General features: G+C 35.0%; 1 protein-coding gene across 5 annotated transcripts in view; it reads left to right on the top strand.

Moving 5' to 3' along the window:
• The window catches only part of LOC136837365 (uncharacterized), a 459192-nt gene that overhangs the window by 49725 nt on the left and 389467 nt on the right, over positions 1-20000 (top strand). For 2 of the 5 annotated variants that reach the window (XM_067102122.1, XM_067102120.1), the window contains exon 1: positions 2930-4165. The exons of 2 other annotated variants lie outside the window; for them this stretch is intronic. The gene's annotated coding sequence lies outside the window, so the exon portion shown is untranslated. Of the gene's footprint in view, positions 1-2929; positions 4166-20000 lie in introns of those variants that run through there. One more of the 5 variants, XM_067102116.1, reaches the window with a different exon arrangement.

Below are 20000 nucleotides of genomic sequence, written 5' to 3'. Positions count from 1 at the left end.
TCCATTGCAAATGAGGGATGCATCCTAAATCAGTGTTGTCACTTTCAGTTAAATTCCTCCATCCTAATAATTCCACTGAATTATGAAATCTTGTATATTTGACTATCTTGTCAATATTTGATATTTGATGGCTGGTTTTAGAAACCAGCATCTTTAACAATGCGTTCTGAAGTAGCTGGTCACTTTGAAGCAATAGGAACCACCTTTTCGGAAGTTTTTTTTGTTTTGTTTTTTTGGTTGCAGTCCTTCATTTCTTCACTGAAACAGATAGGACACTTAATGGCGATGTGTTCTTTATTAAAAAGATATAAATTTTGTGTGTGTGTGTTTTTTTTTTTTTTGCGAGAACAGCATCTACCAGCTGGTAACGATAATAATGGTTGACAACTGGTAAGCCAACACCTGCTAGCATAACTTTACAGGTACAAAATCAGGCATAGGCAGCTTCCCGTGACAAAGAATGTTATGGGATTGCCATAACTTCACGTGTGTAAGATCAAGCGTAGGAAGCTTCCCGTGACAAAGAATATTATGGGATTGCCATAACTTCACATGGGCAAGATCAAGCATATAGGCAGCTTCCCGTGACAAAGAATATTATGGGGTTGCAATAATCTCATTTTAACCGGGAGGGTTTGTAGTGTGAATCATCTGTTGAGGTCCTCTCTGTCTCAGAAAGCAACCCACCACTAGAAAATCAGTTTGTTAAGTCTTGAAAGTTGTTAGTTTCAAGAGACAATGTGACTAATTAAGTTAACCCTTTCAGGCCCAAACATTGATAGTTACCTTGATTTTTAGTCATGATACCTATTCCAGTTTATCAGCACAAAGTGTAGGGAAAGTGGATGAATCCATACTTACGCACATGAAAAATATATTCATAATAAAGTTTATGAGGACGTTTTTTTGGAGCTCCTCTCACACGGGGGGAAGCAGACATCCTTTTTCTTTTAGACCGAAGCTGGCCATATGCCAGCACGAGCCTTGCAGATGGGTGGTGACTGGGAGTAGTAAAGAGAGACTGCTGAGACTAGTGACAGCTAGAGAGTATTTGCAAGAGGAGGAAGTTAAAAGTAAATGCCGACCAGAGTACAGTTATGAGGGTAAATAGAAATCGTGAAGATGGGCCAGTGAATGCTAATACGGATGGTGGAAGGCTGGGGCCAGTAAATACATAGAAGTATGACGGTAGGATGAAAGTAGAAGTGAGTTAGACTAGTGATGAAGCGAGGATGGAAGCCGGTTGTATACAAAAGATTGGAAGGGGCTTGATGTATGTTTGGAAGCCAAGACTGGAATGCAAAAAGGGATAAGTTGTATTAAACAGCCATTGTTGTGGACGTTTTCCGCTAAGGGGATTATCCATGATTCAGTAGCTGATGAAGTATGATTGTGGAAGTTGTTTCGTCTGTTATTGGTAGCAACTCATGTGGGAAAAGGCTTAATGTTGAGAAAATAGGTACCCATCATATATATATATATATATATATATATATATATATACATATATATATATATATATATATATATATATGAACACAATATGTACATTGTGTAATAGCCACAATGCCCTTGTAACTCCTCAAATCTTCACACTTTTTGGATATGCTTGTCACTACTATGCCTTAGATCCAAATGCAAGAATTTGAAGTAATGCTGATACCCGGTAGCGGGAATCGAACCCGCATTCAGAGTAATCGGAACGATGTCACATTGCCGACAGATAATTATATATATATATATATATATATATATATATATATATATATCCATCTATATATATCTATATATATGTGTATATGTTTTCCAAGTGCACTATCGTAAGCAGCAACAGAGATGACTCCCACCGCGCTGTCATATGACTGCTTGACCCGACCCGTATGTATACATGATCTCACGAATCCCGTACCGTCGATAAAGTTACTTTATTCGACGTGAAAGAACGCATGAACTAGAGAGAGGTGATCGATCGAGTGATCGCCAGATAAGGAAGTGATGGGATGGGGGCGGTTGCGACATTTGTGAAACTTATTGCCGAGGAGTATGAAGTGTCGTTGTCTTGTTTACTGCGGTTAATTGTGTGAGTAGTATATACCAGTTATAGCAACAGTAACGAAATGGCAGTTTGATCGTTTTGTTTATTGCTTTAATTTCTTCCACGCTTTCTGTTGTTCATCTTAAATTGCCTTATATATTTTTGCCCAGGTTTTCAGGGATAGTTGGAACATATAATATATACAGTATATAGAGTTTAGGCCGAAGGCCAAGCGCTGGGACTTATGAGGCCATTCAGCGCTGAAACGGAAAATTGACAGTAAAAAGGTTTGAACGATGTAACAGGAGGAAAACCTCGCAGTTGCGCTATGAAACAATTGTTAGGAGGGAGTGGAAGGTAAGATGGAAGACAGAGAATATGACCGGAGGTACAGGAAAAGGAATGAAAGGGGTTGCAGCTAGGGACCGAAGGAACGCTGCTAAGGGCCTTAAAGTAATGCCTGCAGTGCATCGCGTGAGGCGCACTGACGGCACTACCCTCCTACGGGGCAGGGGTAGTTGGCTTCAAGCTGTTTTGCCAAAGGGCTAGTCGTCAACAAGGGCAAGAGAAAAGAAAAGAATATCATCTGTTTTGAAAGTATTCGCAAATTTGATTGCATAACAGCCTCTGGGTATAAGATAATCATTGGCATGATTCCCGATTATTCAACAATCAGCAACCAGCTCGTCACATACATACACCTGTAACGCCGAGGGCTTACCTAAGGGGTACGTGGATGCCCACCGGAATAAATCTGAAAAAGGGCGACCTCACACGGAAGGAAGGAAGGGAAGGGAAGAAGAAGAAGAAGAATCACAGGTGCGAGCACATGGTTATAGGTCTTCCGGTCAGGAACCCCGCGCGAGAATAAGGGGAGGGGGCAGGGCGAGCTGCACTGTCGCTGGGGAAGGGGGGAGGAGGAGGAGGAGGATGAGTGGGAGGAAGATGAGGAGGAGGAGGAGGCGGCGGAGGAGGACTGCAAGGGGTCACACACATGCTCTCGCACCGGGGCGAAGGGAGAGAGGGGCGTGGCTAGAGGAAGGTGGAACAGGCAAGACTTGACTTGGGTGGTGGTGGTGGTAGTTGATGGCGTCGCCCCCTAAGATCTAGAGGGGAAAGGGTGGAGGGGTAGGGGAGGGGAGGGAACGGGGACGAGGGAGCGAGGGAGGAAGTACGAGAGAGAGAGAGAGAGAGAGAGAGAGAGGTGTGTTGTGGGTAGTGTGAGCGTTTGGTGTGTATGAGTGTGTGCCGAGGGTCAGTCGTATACCGTTCAGTCCCGCGTTGGCAGTGGTGTAGGTGAGGGTCCCACAGCGCAAGTCCCAACTCCCGTCTTCACTCGTTCACCCAAACTCTTCCACCACCAGCTTCAGCGGCAGCATCATCATCACCTAACGACACATATTGCATCCCTTAGAGCTTTTCCCTGTCGGAAACTAGCATCAGACTTCTCTTAGACTTTCCATGGCACGCTGGCAGGACTATAGCTATGCTCTCTTGACAGTTTTTTCTTTAGACTAATAAAAACTTTCTTTCCCTAACTTCCACACGCTACGTAGATAGAAGAGGAAACAACTGTCAGAGAGAACCTCCCTCGTCAGTCTTTCAAAACAATAACAACTGTCACTCAACAACGATAACTAACTTCTTCCTCCACCACAAGTACTATTACTACTACTACTACTTTTAGCAAGAGACGCCCGGCGCCACAAAAAAAACTAAAAAAAGTAAAAAAAAATCTTCCCTGAATTCTGTTTAAATAAAAAACTTTACAACTAACCCGACGACCCTTTGCGACGTTATAGAAATCGGTGAAAAGAGTATGAGAGGAGACTATATAAAATACCAAAGTGCAGTGGCATTTTAACCTTTTTTTAATAGGAGGAAAGAGAGGATATCATCATTATTATTATTATATTTTCCCCTCTTTGACCCACATCTCATCTGGTACATTCTCCTCCTCCTCCTCCTCCTCTTCCCATGACGGAATTGGATAACGGTGAGGGGAAAAGGAAATAGAAGAGAAGAAGAAAAAAAAGGAGAAAAGGAACTTGCTAGATAGTTGCCGTCTCGTCTCCCTCTCTCCAAACCTTGGCACTGTCGCCGACACTTGGAGTAGCCGCCGTCAGATAGGTAAGTGTTTCAAGATGACGTTGATAATGTTGCTGATGTTCGTGTCGATGTTGGTGATGTTGATGTTGATGTTTGATGATGTCTGATGATTGTTTATTTGAATGACGGTGCAGGTTTAAAAGGTTAATGAGCCGTGACGCGTTATAAGCATTATTGGGAGGGATATTCTTTTTGTATGAATTTTAATTTATTAGCTTTCTTTTTTTTAAAGTTATTAATTTTATTGTTTTTATTTGTTAATTTATTTTATTAGGTATGTTTGGGTACTGTGGTTTTATATGGTAATACCATGAGAAATTATCGTAATTGACTATTCATAACTAAACGAGTGTTGTCATTTTATATATGTATATATTATATATGTTATATATATATATATATATATATATATATATATATATATATATATATTATGTATTTATATATTAAATTAGGCGTCAGTGCTTGAACACGCATCCTTTATTTATATATTGCGATTTCCACATTTCGCCATCATGCAGACCCAATCACTATTAATTAACAATCCTTACGAAATAAAATCACGTTTCCATAATAATTTCCCTTTGAAATAGCGTATTCCCATACGGAAAACCATAATGAATATGCCACCCACCGAATAATGTCACAGTTCACGTCATTATGTGCTCTCGTTTCACGAGAGAGCAACTAAAATAAACAAATAAATAAATAGATTTAATAAACAAACAAAAGGATGTTCGTTTTGTTGTGTCCCAGACTGTAAATGCCATGGCGGCATCTACGCACGACTTAGTTAGGTCACTCGGACGCTCTGCGTAATGACGCCGAGTCATGCCTTTGCAAAGCGCGTCTTCGGGCACTGCGGGTTTCCGAAGGGAAGGCCTGTCGGGATTTGCGTGTCGTGAGGAAGTTGTTGATCTTAGGTTGTGGGTTTTTTTCCCCTGTTTTGTTGTCACGGTTGTTGGTAACGTTATCGTCATTGAAATTGTGTTATGGATGTCGTTAGCATGACGTAAACTTCCCGTATATGATTAAAGAGAATATAATTTGTTCGTCAAGTTAATATTTATTAGTAATTGCAGCAGAATTAATATCTATTATTACATGTCTATTACGATACTGCTTCGCTCATTTCCTAGTCCTCCTCATTCATTTTCGTTTGATTGACAAGCGACAGGATTAACTGACAGATTCCATTCCTATAAGATAAACAGCAAAACAATTGCGTAAGCAGGGGAAACCATTACTCATGGCATAAAGTGATTACCATCTTTTATAACCTATCGCAGTAAAGTAGCCTGTCTCTGAACTACACTGTACTAATTAATTACTCGTCCACCTTTTAAAAACTACTCGAAGACAAGAAGTCCTAAATCGTGGCGGACGGCGACGGGTGGCGGGGAACCCCGATTGGCAAATAAAAAGTACTTCTAATTCGTCACAGAGCGGAGTTCAGTTTACTGCGAAAAGGTAGATTAAGAAACAACAAAGGTCAAAATACAAATCACTTTCATAAACAACAAACTTATATTCCGTTCTGTCATTCGCCGTTACCTAGTTGCGTTCAGCTGATTAGCGCGTAACCGTTTTCTGCGGATAAGATTACGATTTACTTTCTGTGAAATTATTTTTATGTGGTAAATAATTATAATCTATATTATCCTGGCTCCTTGTAGGTTAAGTTTATACATTTGACGATGACTGTTGCAGCAATGCAGAAGCATCGTTGGCGCCTCGCGGCCTCTATAGGAGCTGCAATTCAGAAGTACAAGAGACAAGTCGCCTGGACGGACGTGCTTCCCATCAGAGATCAACTTTGAGGGGAAAAGACTCATTTTTTCCGTGCATGTTTTATATCTTTATGGTATAACATTGTGTCTAGAACCACACTGTTTTAATACGAACTGTAATCAGTAGTTGAAGCTATTTCATCGAATATAAGTCGCTTTTGTAAGTTTATTTGTATTATCCGATGATTTGTATCCAGTTAGAATATACTGTAGTTTATCATTTCCTTTTGAACAAGGGAATGACGCTCGTAAAGTAATTGCGGACACCTTAAAAGCGTGCAACGTTTGCGTTTGTTTATCACAGGGGCGTTTACCTGTTTACACAGACCTGTTTTGTTTACTTATATCGATTCGGAATTATGGATCGAACTAACGTCAACCCATAAAAAAAAAACACTATCGTAACTCAAACCAAACGTAAATTGTATTTTTCCACCAATTTCAGCTCCGATGTCGCATATCAGCGCTACAGGATTCCTTTCTGGCATAAGACATTATAATGTTTCTTGCGTTTTTCTCCGTAGCGTTGGCTGTCCATCGTACTTTTTTAGATATTGTAAAAGCTAGACGTCACTTATAGATTCGGTACAGATGTCAGTTGCTTTGAAGCGTGACAGTTGATAACTGCAGAATAATTTTCCAAAGAAATTCACGTAAAGATAGATATGTGACCTCACTCATATCTGTCTATGACATAGGACTAGTTTGAGCTGCATGCAGAAACTCACAGGTTCATGAGGAGAGAGAGAGAGAGAGAGAGAGAGAGAGAGAGAGAGAGAGAGAGAGAGAGAGAGAGAGAGAGAGAGATCTTCGACGTATCGAATATGGCTTCCTCTAACAGAGGTGACCTTTACGTATGTTCCATATATATTGTCACTTAGTGAATGACTGAAGTTTTTCGTTTATTATTTCATGTACGAAAGTCTTATAGAACGCGAGTCAAGATCATCGCTCTAATAAGAAGTAAAGTTAAATTCGACAGTAAGTTATAAACAATAATAATGATTGTAATGATTATAACATTTCCGGTTTCATGCTCTCCAGTACAGTGAATCATAACAAAAAACTTACTTGGCATAAATATGCAAGACAGTCAATCATGATTTATTATAATGTTTTTCATTTTCATTATTGTATATACACACACACACACACACACACACACATATATATATATATATATATATATATATATATATATATATATATATATATATGTATCTAATATAAGGTACATTAATGCTATATTTCAGAGACCAGCTGTCTCTCTCTTCAGGCAAGTAATTCCTTATATTAGATGGAATTCTGTTTTAACAGAAAATATTTCACAGTCATATAAATATTTACATACAGTATATATATAAGTATAAATACATTTGTGTGTATATTTGCTGCACTTTTGCATGCTTTGCGAATTTTTCTGATTATTTAAATCCAACAGTATTTTTCGTTGATGCGAGTGAAAACAAAATCCTCAGATATACGTTCAAATCGTCTCTTAATTTCCCCTATATATATATATATATATATATATATATATATATATATATATATATATATATATATATACATACATATATATATATATATATATATATATATATATATATATATATATATATAAATATATATATACACATTTATTTATTTATTTATTTATTTATTTCTTCGTACACATACATATGCATATAAATAGAACAAAAGAACGTTGTATTTTAGAGTACCACCTTCACCACATTACGAAGTACTCGAAATATAACGCTATTCCGTTGTGTAATTGTTATGGGTACTTCCTTTCACGTTGTTCATAACAGGATCTACTGATAAATCGTCTCTCTCTCTCTCTCTCTCTCTCTCTCTCTCTCTCTCTCTCTCTCTCTCTCTCTATATATATATATATATATATATATATATATATATATATATACATATAACTGTATGTATGTATGTGTATACTGTACATGTATGTATGTGTGTATGTATATATATATATATATTTACCTACAAAATGGGAATAAAAGCACGTTAAAAGAAGATATATATATATATATATATATATATATATATATATATATATATATATATATATATATATATATATATATATGTATACCACAACAGCCATAATGCTGTATAGGCAGTATAAGGCCGACAATAATGTTAACGAATTTATTTGAATATGCATAACTACGTATTTGCTGAAGCATAATACGCTCCCCTAGCTAAGTTAATATTTTGACAAGAAAGGGAAGATTTTCCATGGTATTAACAGTCATTTCGATCACTAATTCCCTTGCAAAAGTACCGAAAGCTAGATGAAAAAAGCATACATTTAAGTAATGAATAAAAACATCTCTGTAGTTCCCAAGTCTCAAAAAACCATAGATTAAAAATAAAGGAAGAAGAAAGGAAGGTTGGAAAATTTTTTGTTGGTGTAGTACCGGAGGAGCAGGGAAAATTCCAAAATGCGTACTGTGCATATTAATTAGGGACCTTTAGAGAGTATGGGTTTAACTGATTTGTATACTGATTGTGACCCTTTAAAGAACATGGGTTTGTGTCGATTGTTGTAAGGTTGAGATTCTTCTCAAAGTTGGTCTTGCATTTAATTATATATTTATATATATATATATATATATATATATATATATATACATATATATATATATATATGTATATACATATATATATATATATATATACATATACATATATATGTATATGTAATATAAGCACAGATTTACCACAAGGAAGAATGAAATGTTGGTATAAATCCTGGCGTTGAAGCCACTTGGGATTTTTACCCTTTGTTTATTTCTCCCTTTGGTATATATATATATATATATATATATATATATATATATATATATATATATATATACAGTATATATATATATATATATATATACAGTATATATATATATATATATATATATATATATATATATATATATATATATATATATATATATATATATACACACTCACACTGTGTGCATGGATTCATATATTTATTCGGATGCATATATTTTTATTCCGTTCAGTCTATATGCAGATATACATAATGTATACATAAATGCTGAATATATGTGTACAGAATTTCATGCCTACGGTCGAACATGTACTTTTATGATAAAGTGAAAAATATCTTACGAATATTTACTATTCTTCCAGTTAGACGTTTGGAAAGAAAAGAGATGTAATGAGTTAAGCATGATTATCCCCTTTATTGGGGTAGCGCTATCAGTGCACCCACGTGGCTCACTGTACGCATTACTTAAAGTTCTTTACAGCGGTCCTTTTGTCCCTAGCTTCAACCTGTTTCGTTCCCTTTACTGTACCTCCGTCATATTATCTTTCTTATAATCTTACTTCCCTCCCTCTCTTAACAAATGTCTCATAGTGTAAGTGCGAGGTCTTCATCCTGGTAGATCTTTCAAACCTTCTTTACTCCAGTTTTCCCATCAGCGCGGGATGACCTCATAGTTCCTAGCGCTTGGCCTTTGGCCTAAATTTTACATTCCAATTCCAGTTCCAAGCATGATCATCAAAAACTATCAGGCAGGTGAGAGCCAAGCTTCGCAGCCACTAACTTAACCAGTCATTTAGCAGAGTCTTTTAGAGCTTCAAATGTAGCGAAACATTTTACTTTTTGATTCCATAGAATTATGGGACGGAAAGATACCAAGTAATATAGAAACAATGGCAAAAGAGGTTAGGTAAATAAAATAACGATGGGGGTGGGGGGGGAACGATTTATTGTAATAACCATGGTCATAGTAAGCTGGAGGGTTTTGGGGGTGGGGTTGGTATAAGGAGTTGTTTTCTTGAATGCCTTGTCCCTACGTGTGAGAGGTGTAAAAGGCCTAAATAAGGAACAGAAGATGCCAATTGCTAGAGAATATTTTTAGGCAAAAGCTGATCTTAACATATACTCATTTGTGTTGGTAGAGTTACTGAGCCAGAATTCAAGCTTAGACCATCACTATATTTTACCCGTCATTTCGTCCCTAGTTTGGCGAACTAAGAAAATGGCCTTAAGAGATTATGATATTATTCAGAGCTTCTAATTAGCTCAATTTTTGAGGACGTTTGGTTTGAAAATGTGACAACACAGACAGCTGAAGTTTTGGCATGTTACAGTAGAGCATAAAAAACTGAGTCGCTCTGGCTGGAAAACTCAAAAACTTGAGAAGAAAAAAAAAATGGGTTACGTCAGTTAGTCAAAACAGGGACGATTTATTTGCAAGTTACTGTAAATGAAAAGTAGCAGTAAATATGTAATGTAAACCGGTGTTAACGATTGTCTTAACGGCCGATGACATTCGCAGTGCTAACAAATCCCGCCCAATCTTGGCGTTTCCGGACTTGCACAAAATCGAGCCTTTTCCGGGGAAAAGTCATCAGAAAGTAAAAAGAATCTGGCGTCGGTGTAATAAAATAAACGCCGGGAAAATAACTAGGGTAATGAAATGACCTTATATTGAGACCGAAATTGAAAACACATTTTTTTATTTATTTATTTTTTTTTGAGGTAGGCCGTGCAAGAGTGAGTTCGCTGGTACATATGAATTTATAATATCAGTTTTTAATTGCGACTGGTGCTGTTGCTGCTGCCTGTTCCCTGTGCTAGGGTTTATTAAAAAAAAAAAGGGGGGGGCCGGGTAAATAAATGTTTTATTTCATCATTACCTGACAAAATGGTCTGGTATATATGCAGTTTGGATCCAAAACCAGCCGAAAAGCGAATGAATGCTTAAAAAAAATAGCCTTATCTCATTGGACTGGAATATTCTGAGTGATATGAAGTAACATCCACACACAACCTCTCTCTCTCTCTCTCTCTCTCTCTCTCTCTCTCTCTCTCTCTCTCTCTCTCTCTCTCTCTCTCTCTCATAATGGGAGAGATTATAACTGAATTGTTGGGCGATAAGAAATCGCTAATGACCAGTTCTACTTATAGCGATTATCCGAAAGGAAAAAAAAAATAAGGCATAAAGGAATTAAACGTACGGCGGAGAAAAATTCAATTTCGGATGTATCAAAGCAGAGGAACTTAGAGAGAGAGAGAGAGAGAGAGAGAGAGAGAGAGAGAGAGAGAGAAGGAAGGATAATAATCGTTTGGTAGAATGAGAGGGTTTGATTTTAAAGTGGCTAGGGAGGTAAGCATTAAGCTACTTTACATGGGAACAACAGCACAGACATTGCCATTATAACTGCCGTGGGTAAGGACTGCATTGTGTTTTTTCTTTTTATTTAATGATTCTGTCATCGTCTAAGTAAATACAACTTGATGATCTAATGAAACAAACATATATATATATATATATATATATATATATATATATATATATATATATATATATATATATATATATATATATATAGATAGATAGATAGATAGATAGATGTATATTTTATTATATATAATATATATTTTATATTTATATATATATATATTTATATATATATATATATATATATATATATATATATATATACATATATATATATATATATATATATATATATATATATATACATATACATATAGTATATATATATATATATATATATATATATATATATATATATATATATATATATATATAGCCTATACGTACAAATTTAGCGTTTCAGTTGATTATTTTGGTTTTTCCTCGCTTAATCTTTTGTGTTCCCTATTAGTTCCTGTACACAGCTGAAAGATTCCGCTAATATATGATTATGTTCCTCCTTTTTATGCAAATTAACCTTCACCCTACGTTAGCCAGGGAATTAGTTATCCACTCCCTTCAGCTCTCAAATGGCGAACGCTTTAGTAACGGTGAAGGACAGAATGCAGCGTTTATTTGATACCAAATGTTGGGATTAATACACTGGCACCTTTGAACGGCACTAACAGCTGTTTTGCAATACTATGATATACACAGGCTATAACATTTTGTATTCATAATATCCTTACTCACTCACCTGTGCGCATGTTTATACTCACAAACGTATAGATATATAATATATATGCATGCATGCATACATACACACACACATATATACATACACCTACTCACACACGCATGTATATGTAAATATGTATGTATATATACATACATACATACATATATACTGTATATAGATGTAGATTTTATATTATATATATATATATATATATATATATATATATATATATATATATATATATATATATATATATATTTATTTATATTCTGGGCTCCTTTTTCTTTAAGATAGTAAAAATTGAATGTTTTTCTTGTTATCGTGGATGATTCTATAATCTTGGTTGTTGTTGTTGCAAAATACCATTTTTTTTTTATAGACAACCTTTCTTTTCCAATGAGACCAGGGCATCTCAATCTGGTATTTAATTGGACAACAGCCGAATTTACATTGATGAGTAAAAATGAATATGAGAAACTGTTCATTTTTCATTGAACATGCGACAAACTACCTAGAACCACCTTACTGTCTCTGCCTTAACTAACATATTATCTTTCACCGTTTTGATTGATATAAAAATTTAATTAGATTAAATTGGCATTTTCGTTTCTACTTTGCTTGAGGATATATTAAAAGCCTTTCGTTTAAATACCTTATTTACCTTATTTCTGCATTTTTATCATTCGAATAGCTTCCTTTCCTTATTTCCTCAGGACGTAATGTAAAACTGATAAACTTGTTCGAGTTTAAAAATACAACGAAATATTGTATATTTTTGTTGGGGAGGGTAGGGGCTTATGGTTTTAGATATTTTATGCTTTACGTTCTGTTTTTAAAAGCCTAATCTCACCTTGGGCCGTATTAATGCAGGCTTATTGAGTTCTAGAACAATGTTTATCCTGCATTCTGTGAATGCTTTTACCTATATACTTTACATGTACCAGTTGTAAGGTGCTGTGTGGAAAATTATATATATATATATATATATATATATATATATATATATATCTGTAAGTATATATACACTGGGAGATTGAAGTATCTAGAAGCCGAAGATTCTAGAAGAATAAAACAGCAAACACCCAGCATAACATTTTGCATCTTTTAAAATATATATATATATATATATATATATATATATATATATATATATATATATATATATATGTATATATATATATATATATATTTGTTTCACTCTGTCTCTAAGGAGAAACCGCAGTCTTGGTCTACTGACACATGTGAGTGTATGTGTTTTATGTATGAATGATTTCCTATACCTGTGGAAAGAAGAATGAGGAAGTGTTAGACAGACAAATAAATAGACTGATATTATCAATCGAATCTCATGACCTCACTAGCCTTTCAGTTTTGTACAAGACACCATCTCATTCCAACATGTAATTAAGATACAGTATTGCACAGTTACAATTCTCTCTGATTCCCGCATATTGTTCCCGTGACAAACAGCAGAATGCACGGTCACATAATATAAATCAATGAAAGCTTGGTTGGATTCTAGCAAGTCTAAAGGCGACACCAGTATGGCGTTCCTTCTGGAGTGTAAGGTTGGTCGCAGTTAACATTTCTGCGAGGGAGCAGAGAAAATGTCAAGAATTGTCATTTACCAATGACGATTATTATCAGAGAGTCCCCGACATTCGAAAAGGCCACGGCAAAATTAATTGTACGGTGTAGAGATTTTATGGCCTCGTTAAACACATATACTCACTAACGCGCACGTGCGCGCGCCCGCACACGCACGCACGCACACACACACACACACACACACACACACACACACACACACACGGACGCACGCACGCACAGGCACACACACACGTGCAGCTCGAGAGAGAGAGAGAGAGAGAGAGAGAGACTGGGTATGCAGGTTCACGGGCTACATAAATAAAAAAAATATTTATACTTTTCATTGGGCTAAGTTGTCAAATATGAAGAGATAGAGGGAGATCAGGTAGGAGAGTTTTTGGCTCCATAAAAAAAATAATTGTTTATATTTCTCACTGGAGGAAGACCTTAAAAATGAAAATCTTGGAACATACTGACTGACATTCAATTTTGTTGTGAACATCAGGAGATTTTCGCTGCTGTGATGGTCACGCATTTCCCACTATTTTTTTATACGTATAAATACATTTGCTAAATAAAGCTGCAATCAATAAGCTGGTTTTTATATTGGAGAGGGAATTATTATTATTATTATTATTATTATTATTATTATTATTATTATTATTATTATTATTTTATGTTGTTCTCATCGAACACGACTGAAAGATAAAATATTCTACTAAAATGAAGATGGACTGCCTAATGTTGCTATTATGCATAATGAATAATAATTACGATCTCGGCTCTATAAATCAGGTGAAACTTTAATGCTACAGTGGCTCGCTTTTCAAACCCATGCTTACGGCCCTGGTACTGATATTGGTATTCATATTTTTCGTATTTTCTTTCAGAATTATTCGTCAAGATTCCTATCGTACAGTAATAAGCTCCGTAGGGGGTAGTGCCGTCAGTACACCTCATGCGGTGCACTTTAGGCATTATTTAAGGTTCTTTACAGCGTCCCTTTTCTTTCCTTTTTTTGTGCCTCCGTTTATGTTCTCTTACTTCCATCTTGCTTCTCTCCCCCCCCCCCGTTATACCTTTAAGCCTTTTTACTGTCATTTTCCGTTTCAGCACTGAATGACCTCATAGGCCCCAGATTCTATTTTCTATTGTATTCTACAATAATTAGAGAATTGTTACTGTACATGCAATCGCGTACCGTTTTCATTCCCGTTTTCATTCCCGTTTTCATTCCCATACATTTGGCTGTTTATGTTTGCGTCATCTCGAATATGGGAGAACAATTTATCTTCTGAATAAAAAAAAAATCTTTTAAGCAATCAGTGATCATGGTATAAGGAAAAAGTAATAGCGCGTGGAATCACACGAAATCGGGTTTAGATAGTTTTATGGAGTGAATTATTTCAAGACAATTGCGCAACCGACCTTTAAGGTAATTTGTAAATATTTCTCACGTTTGAACTTTCGCTAATCAACTTTTTTTTTTGTTTTATGTTTAGGTGTTTAGTCGGTATTGCCAGACATTTTAGTTGGGCTGAATGCCACATTCCATTACACCTAATTACCTTCCCGAACTTCCTATTATTTTTTTTTTTTCTTTATAAACGCCAATCTTCAGCACAAAAGGACATCAAAGTGAATTGTGGAATGAGAATTTAAATCTATTGAAAACCCAAACTTTGTGGATTTTTCTTCTCGTCACCGAATAAAAGCTCATGTCTGTGTGCGATTTCAGCTGATTCGGGCACTGCAGTCAACTTCATAAGTGCTGACCGCGAATATCCTGAAGGTCATAACTAGAACTTCAGGTGCTATTTATTATTCGCCATTCATTTTCATTCGTGGAGTTGATGAAAAATGAAAATGAATAATCTTTCGAGAGATGAATTGGGATTATTCATATTATTCCTATAAGTGGAGAACGATTGGGACGACTGACTGGCGCAGAAGGGAATTGATTTCATTCAAAGATAAATCTGAATGGGATAACGAGATTATCTGCCTCTGAACTGATACGAACTTGATCATAACTGACGTTTGATATGGCGTAGCCCATTTGTAGGCCTATCTCCATATTAATGGCCTTGCGACCACCGCCCTCCCTCCTCCGTGTGGGCAGGCCTACGCTCAAGGGTGTGAGGGCGGATCGACATATAGGAGTTAACATCGAATTTTGAGAACGCGATTGTGTAACCGTCAAGGATTCGCTGGATTGACTGTAGGATATAAAAGAGCGGAGGATTGATTCCTCGGAATTGATTCGCACGTTAGTTTAGGAGAGTGCAGTTTTTCTTTTTACTAAATAATTATATGAGGATTTTGAAGCTTCCTTTTGGCATCAAGGTAGTTCCGTCCTTTATATATATATATATATATATATATATATATATATATATATATATATATATATATATATATATATATATATATATATATATATATATATATATATATATATATATATATATATATATATATACTAACATCACATACACAATTGTTCTGTGCATTAGTAGAATTACTAAATCTCGAGGTCAAATATATTAACTTTATCACATACACAATTGTTCTGTGCATTAGAAAGCTTGTAATTTTTTCTGAATAAAAAACTCCGTTAGATACCATCCAGTTTGAATGAGGTCCTTTTAGTAATATATATATATATATATACATATATTATATATATACATACATATTTAATATTTGCATATATATATATATATATATATATATATATATATATTATATATATATACATACATATTTAATATTTGCATATATATATATATATATTATATATATATATATATATATTATATATATACATACATATTTAATATTTGCATATATATATATATATATATATATATATATATATATATATATATATATATATATATATATATAAATGTGTGTGTTTGCATATTCTCATTCTCTGCCCGGTCAGCAGGATCATAGCCGGATTTCACGTTCATAGATACAGTTCACGTGTTCCTTTTAAACAACTGACTTCAAAGTAAGCTATTTTTTAGTTAATGACGTGAACACAGATTACACTCTCACAATGACAGAAAGAAGAACCCCAGAAGCCTGAAGTAACTAGAATTTGAGAGGGAGAAAAGACCATACGATGTCATTGTCAACACTGACAAAAAATATTGTCTTAATATAGTCCCTTTCATTATGCAAACATGCGACGTGCTGTGTTATTGTTTGATCTACCTTGACTAAGTGATAATTATTGTTTTCTCTCTCTCTCTCTCTCTCTCTCTCTCTCTCTCTCTCTCTCTCTCTCTCTCTCTCTCTCTCTCTCTCTCTATTATTTCACCATCATTTCAAGAAGACATGAAAGTATGAGTTGTGATTGAGCTAGAACTCTCTCTCTCTCTCTCTCTCTCTCTCTCTCTCTCTCTCTCTCTCTCTCTCTCTCTATATATATATATATATATATATATATATATATATATATATATAATATATATATATATATATATATATATATATATATATATATATATATATATATATATATATATATTAAAATCGTCAACTGTAAATGTTTGCATACACACACACATATTTATATATATACTGTACGTATACACGTATATATAAAATGTGTCTGTGTAATTGTCCGACTGTATTCGATTGTAAGTTCATGACTAAATGATCGCACATACTTTTTTTTTTTGTACACGTCATAGCATTGGGGCCTATTTTATTAATCTAACTAAAAGGAAAGCCTCAGCGACAAAGCGAATGAAAGATCGTTGTCATTAAATGTGGGTCGTCGCTATTACTGATACGATTATCATTAATAATGCACTTTGTCAATTAACAGCAATTAAGAGGAATTTTATGATGCATATCAACGAGAATTATGTGAAGAGAAATTTCATCGCTGGACATGCTGGCGGGCCCGCTAATTATTCAGCCTCCCAATGTTTATATGTAAACATACTTTTATGTACACCTGCGTCAGTGCATTCGTGGACGTGAACATTTTTTTTATGTCGTTGTTGCATAAGTAGGTGTTTTTTCTATATATATTTTTGTTTGTTTGGAGTGCTTCTTGATTAATATAAATACACACATACATACATATATATATATATATATATATATATATATATATATATATTATTGTTTGTTTGTTTGGAGTGCTTCTTGATTAAAAGTCGAACTTTCAAGTACTAGTTAGCAAGGCTGTGTGGATGAGTTGCTAGTAAAACGTCACACGCTGCTAGTTAGATGGACAGCGGGCGGTAGGTCAGGAGCCAACCACAGACCTAGCAAAAGAAACAAGGAACGTATATATATATATATATATATGTGTGTGTGTGTGTGTGTGTGTGTGTATATGTATATATATTCATGCATACATACTCACGTATTATATATATATATGTGTGTGTGTGTGTATTTTATGTTTCCAGTAATTCCCCAGAAATTTATTCACATACAGCTCTAAATCTGCCTACTCTTACTTAGTGTAATTTTTTTCTTGTATTGCTCAACCTATTTGGTTGGTAGGAATCAGGAACGTATAATGAATACATGGAATATGCGCCTTGCGTAATCTGGTGATTATTTGTACTGGTATACAACCACATGATGTTTCATCTAATATTAAGAATATACAGTGACAGTCATTTGGGATATTAAAATTTTCCTTTCCTACTTCTGCCAATATGCAAAGTGCCAACCTCTCTGCCGGCGTGGGAGGGCATTTAAGAGATTACTGTAGAATGCAATGCGTCACGTGGCGTTATTTCATACTTAAGGTTTATGTGCGGGAAAATCCAAATTACATTATTTTTCCCATATTTTTCTCATTTCATTCTAGAGAAGAAATTGCATAAAAGTAAAACTAATTTTCTAGTTTTGTTTCACACACACACAAACACACACACACACACACACACACACACACACACACACACAAACCTAACAAGGATATTGATACTGAAATCAGAACATTATAATTTTCGCAGAATCAGAAAATGTAGAACAGCCGATGATTTCAGCGTCTGAAGGTAATTCACGGCTACGGATGCTTACACTCGACGCTCTTAGTAGTTGGATAATGCAAATCCCCCTTAAGTAACTTGCCTTTATCTCCTTTTAAGCCAACCGTATATGGAAAACCCTTTGAGCTGCTTATCTTACTGGAAAGCCTTCTACGTATTATAGGTTTTAAAGATAAGTACTGGATGTCATAATGCCAGGAACTTTTTTTTACCTTTTTTTTCGGAAACCATTTCGTAGACTTTTTTTTTTTACTGTTAACAACGCTTTTGCAGACACTTTTTCCTTTTTTAACTGTTTTCAACTCTCTTGCAGACCTTTTTCCCTTTCTTAAACTGTTGGCAACCCTTCTGCTGACTTTTTCATTATTTTAACTGTTAGCAACCCTTCTGCAGACTTTTTCATTATTTTAACTGTTAGAAACCCTTTTGCAGACTTTTTCCTTATTTTTAACTGTCAGCAACCCTTTTACTGACTTTTTTCCTTGTCTTTTTAACTGTTAGCAACCCTTTTGCTGATTTTTTCCCTTGTCTTTAACTGTTAGCAACCCTTTTGCTGACCTTATCCCTTGTTTTTTAACTGTTAGCAACCCTTTTGCTGACTGTTTTCCTTGTTTTTTAAACCAGCAACCGTTTTGCTCACCTTTTTCCTTGTTTTTTAATTGTCAGCAACCGTTTTGCTGACTTTTTGTTTTTTTAACAGTAAGCAACCCTTTTGCTGATTTTTCCTTGTTTTTTAATTGTTAGCAACCCTTTTGCTTACTTTCTTCCTGTTTTTTAAGTTAGCAACCCTTTTGCTGACTTTTTTCCTTGCTTTTTTAACTGTTGGCAACCGTTTTGCTGTCTTGATCCTCCCATCATGTATTGTATACAGAGAGACTTTGCAGCCTTATCATCGTGCCAATTGAAATAGTATTTCATTGGTCGACTTGGTGATGCGTTCAAGGCTTCGTTCTTGCTGTCTGACTGGAAATTCTTCACGTTCGCCTTTTGTTACTATAAGAACACTATTCCAGATACCCTGCAGCAGTTGTTCACTGCACTCGTAAACTTGGCAGTTTCGATGTAGACTTTTCGTTTCGGTTGGGTTTCGTTCAAGTTCATTTCTGTTGCACGTTTGTCATTTGTTCAGTAGGCTACTTTGGATTTATATGCCGGTGAAGTTCAGTTTCGTTGAAGTGTTACGCTGAAATTGCTTATCGTTAAATATTTTTTCGAAAACAGATATTCTTTATTTTAGATTCAGCTGGAAAACGGTTGTTTTGATGAATAACTTATTGAATTAAGTGTTAAAATTAACTCTGTCTATTGAATTGAGTGTTAAGATTAACTTTGTCTGTTGAATTGAGTATTAAAATTAACTTTACCTATTGAATTGAGTGTTAAAATTAACTTTCCCTATTGAATTTAGTGTTAAAGTTAACTTTGCCGATTGAATTGAGTGTTAAAATTAACTTTGCCTTTTGAATTGAGTGTTAAAATTAACTTTGC

Source organism: Macrobrachium rosenbergii, chromosome 59 (assembly GCF_040412425.1).
Source record: "Macrobrachium rosenbergii isolate ZJJX-2024 chromosome 59, ASM4041242v1, whole genome shotgun sequence".
NCBI classification, from domain to species: Eukaryota; Metazoa; Arthropoda; class Malacostraca; order Decapoda; family Palaemonidae; genus Macrobrachium; species Macrobrachium rosenbergii.
This window is presented reverse-complemented; position numbering and strand designations above follow the sequence as displayed.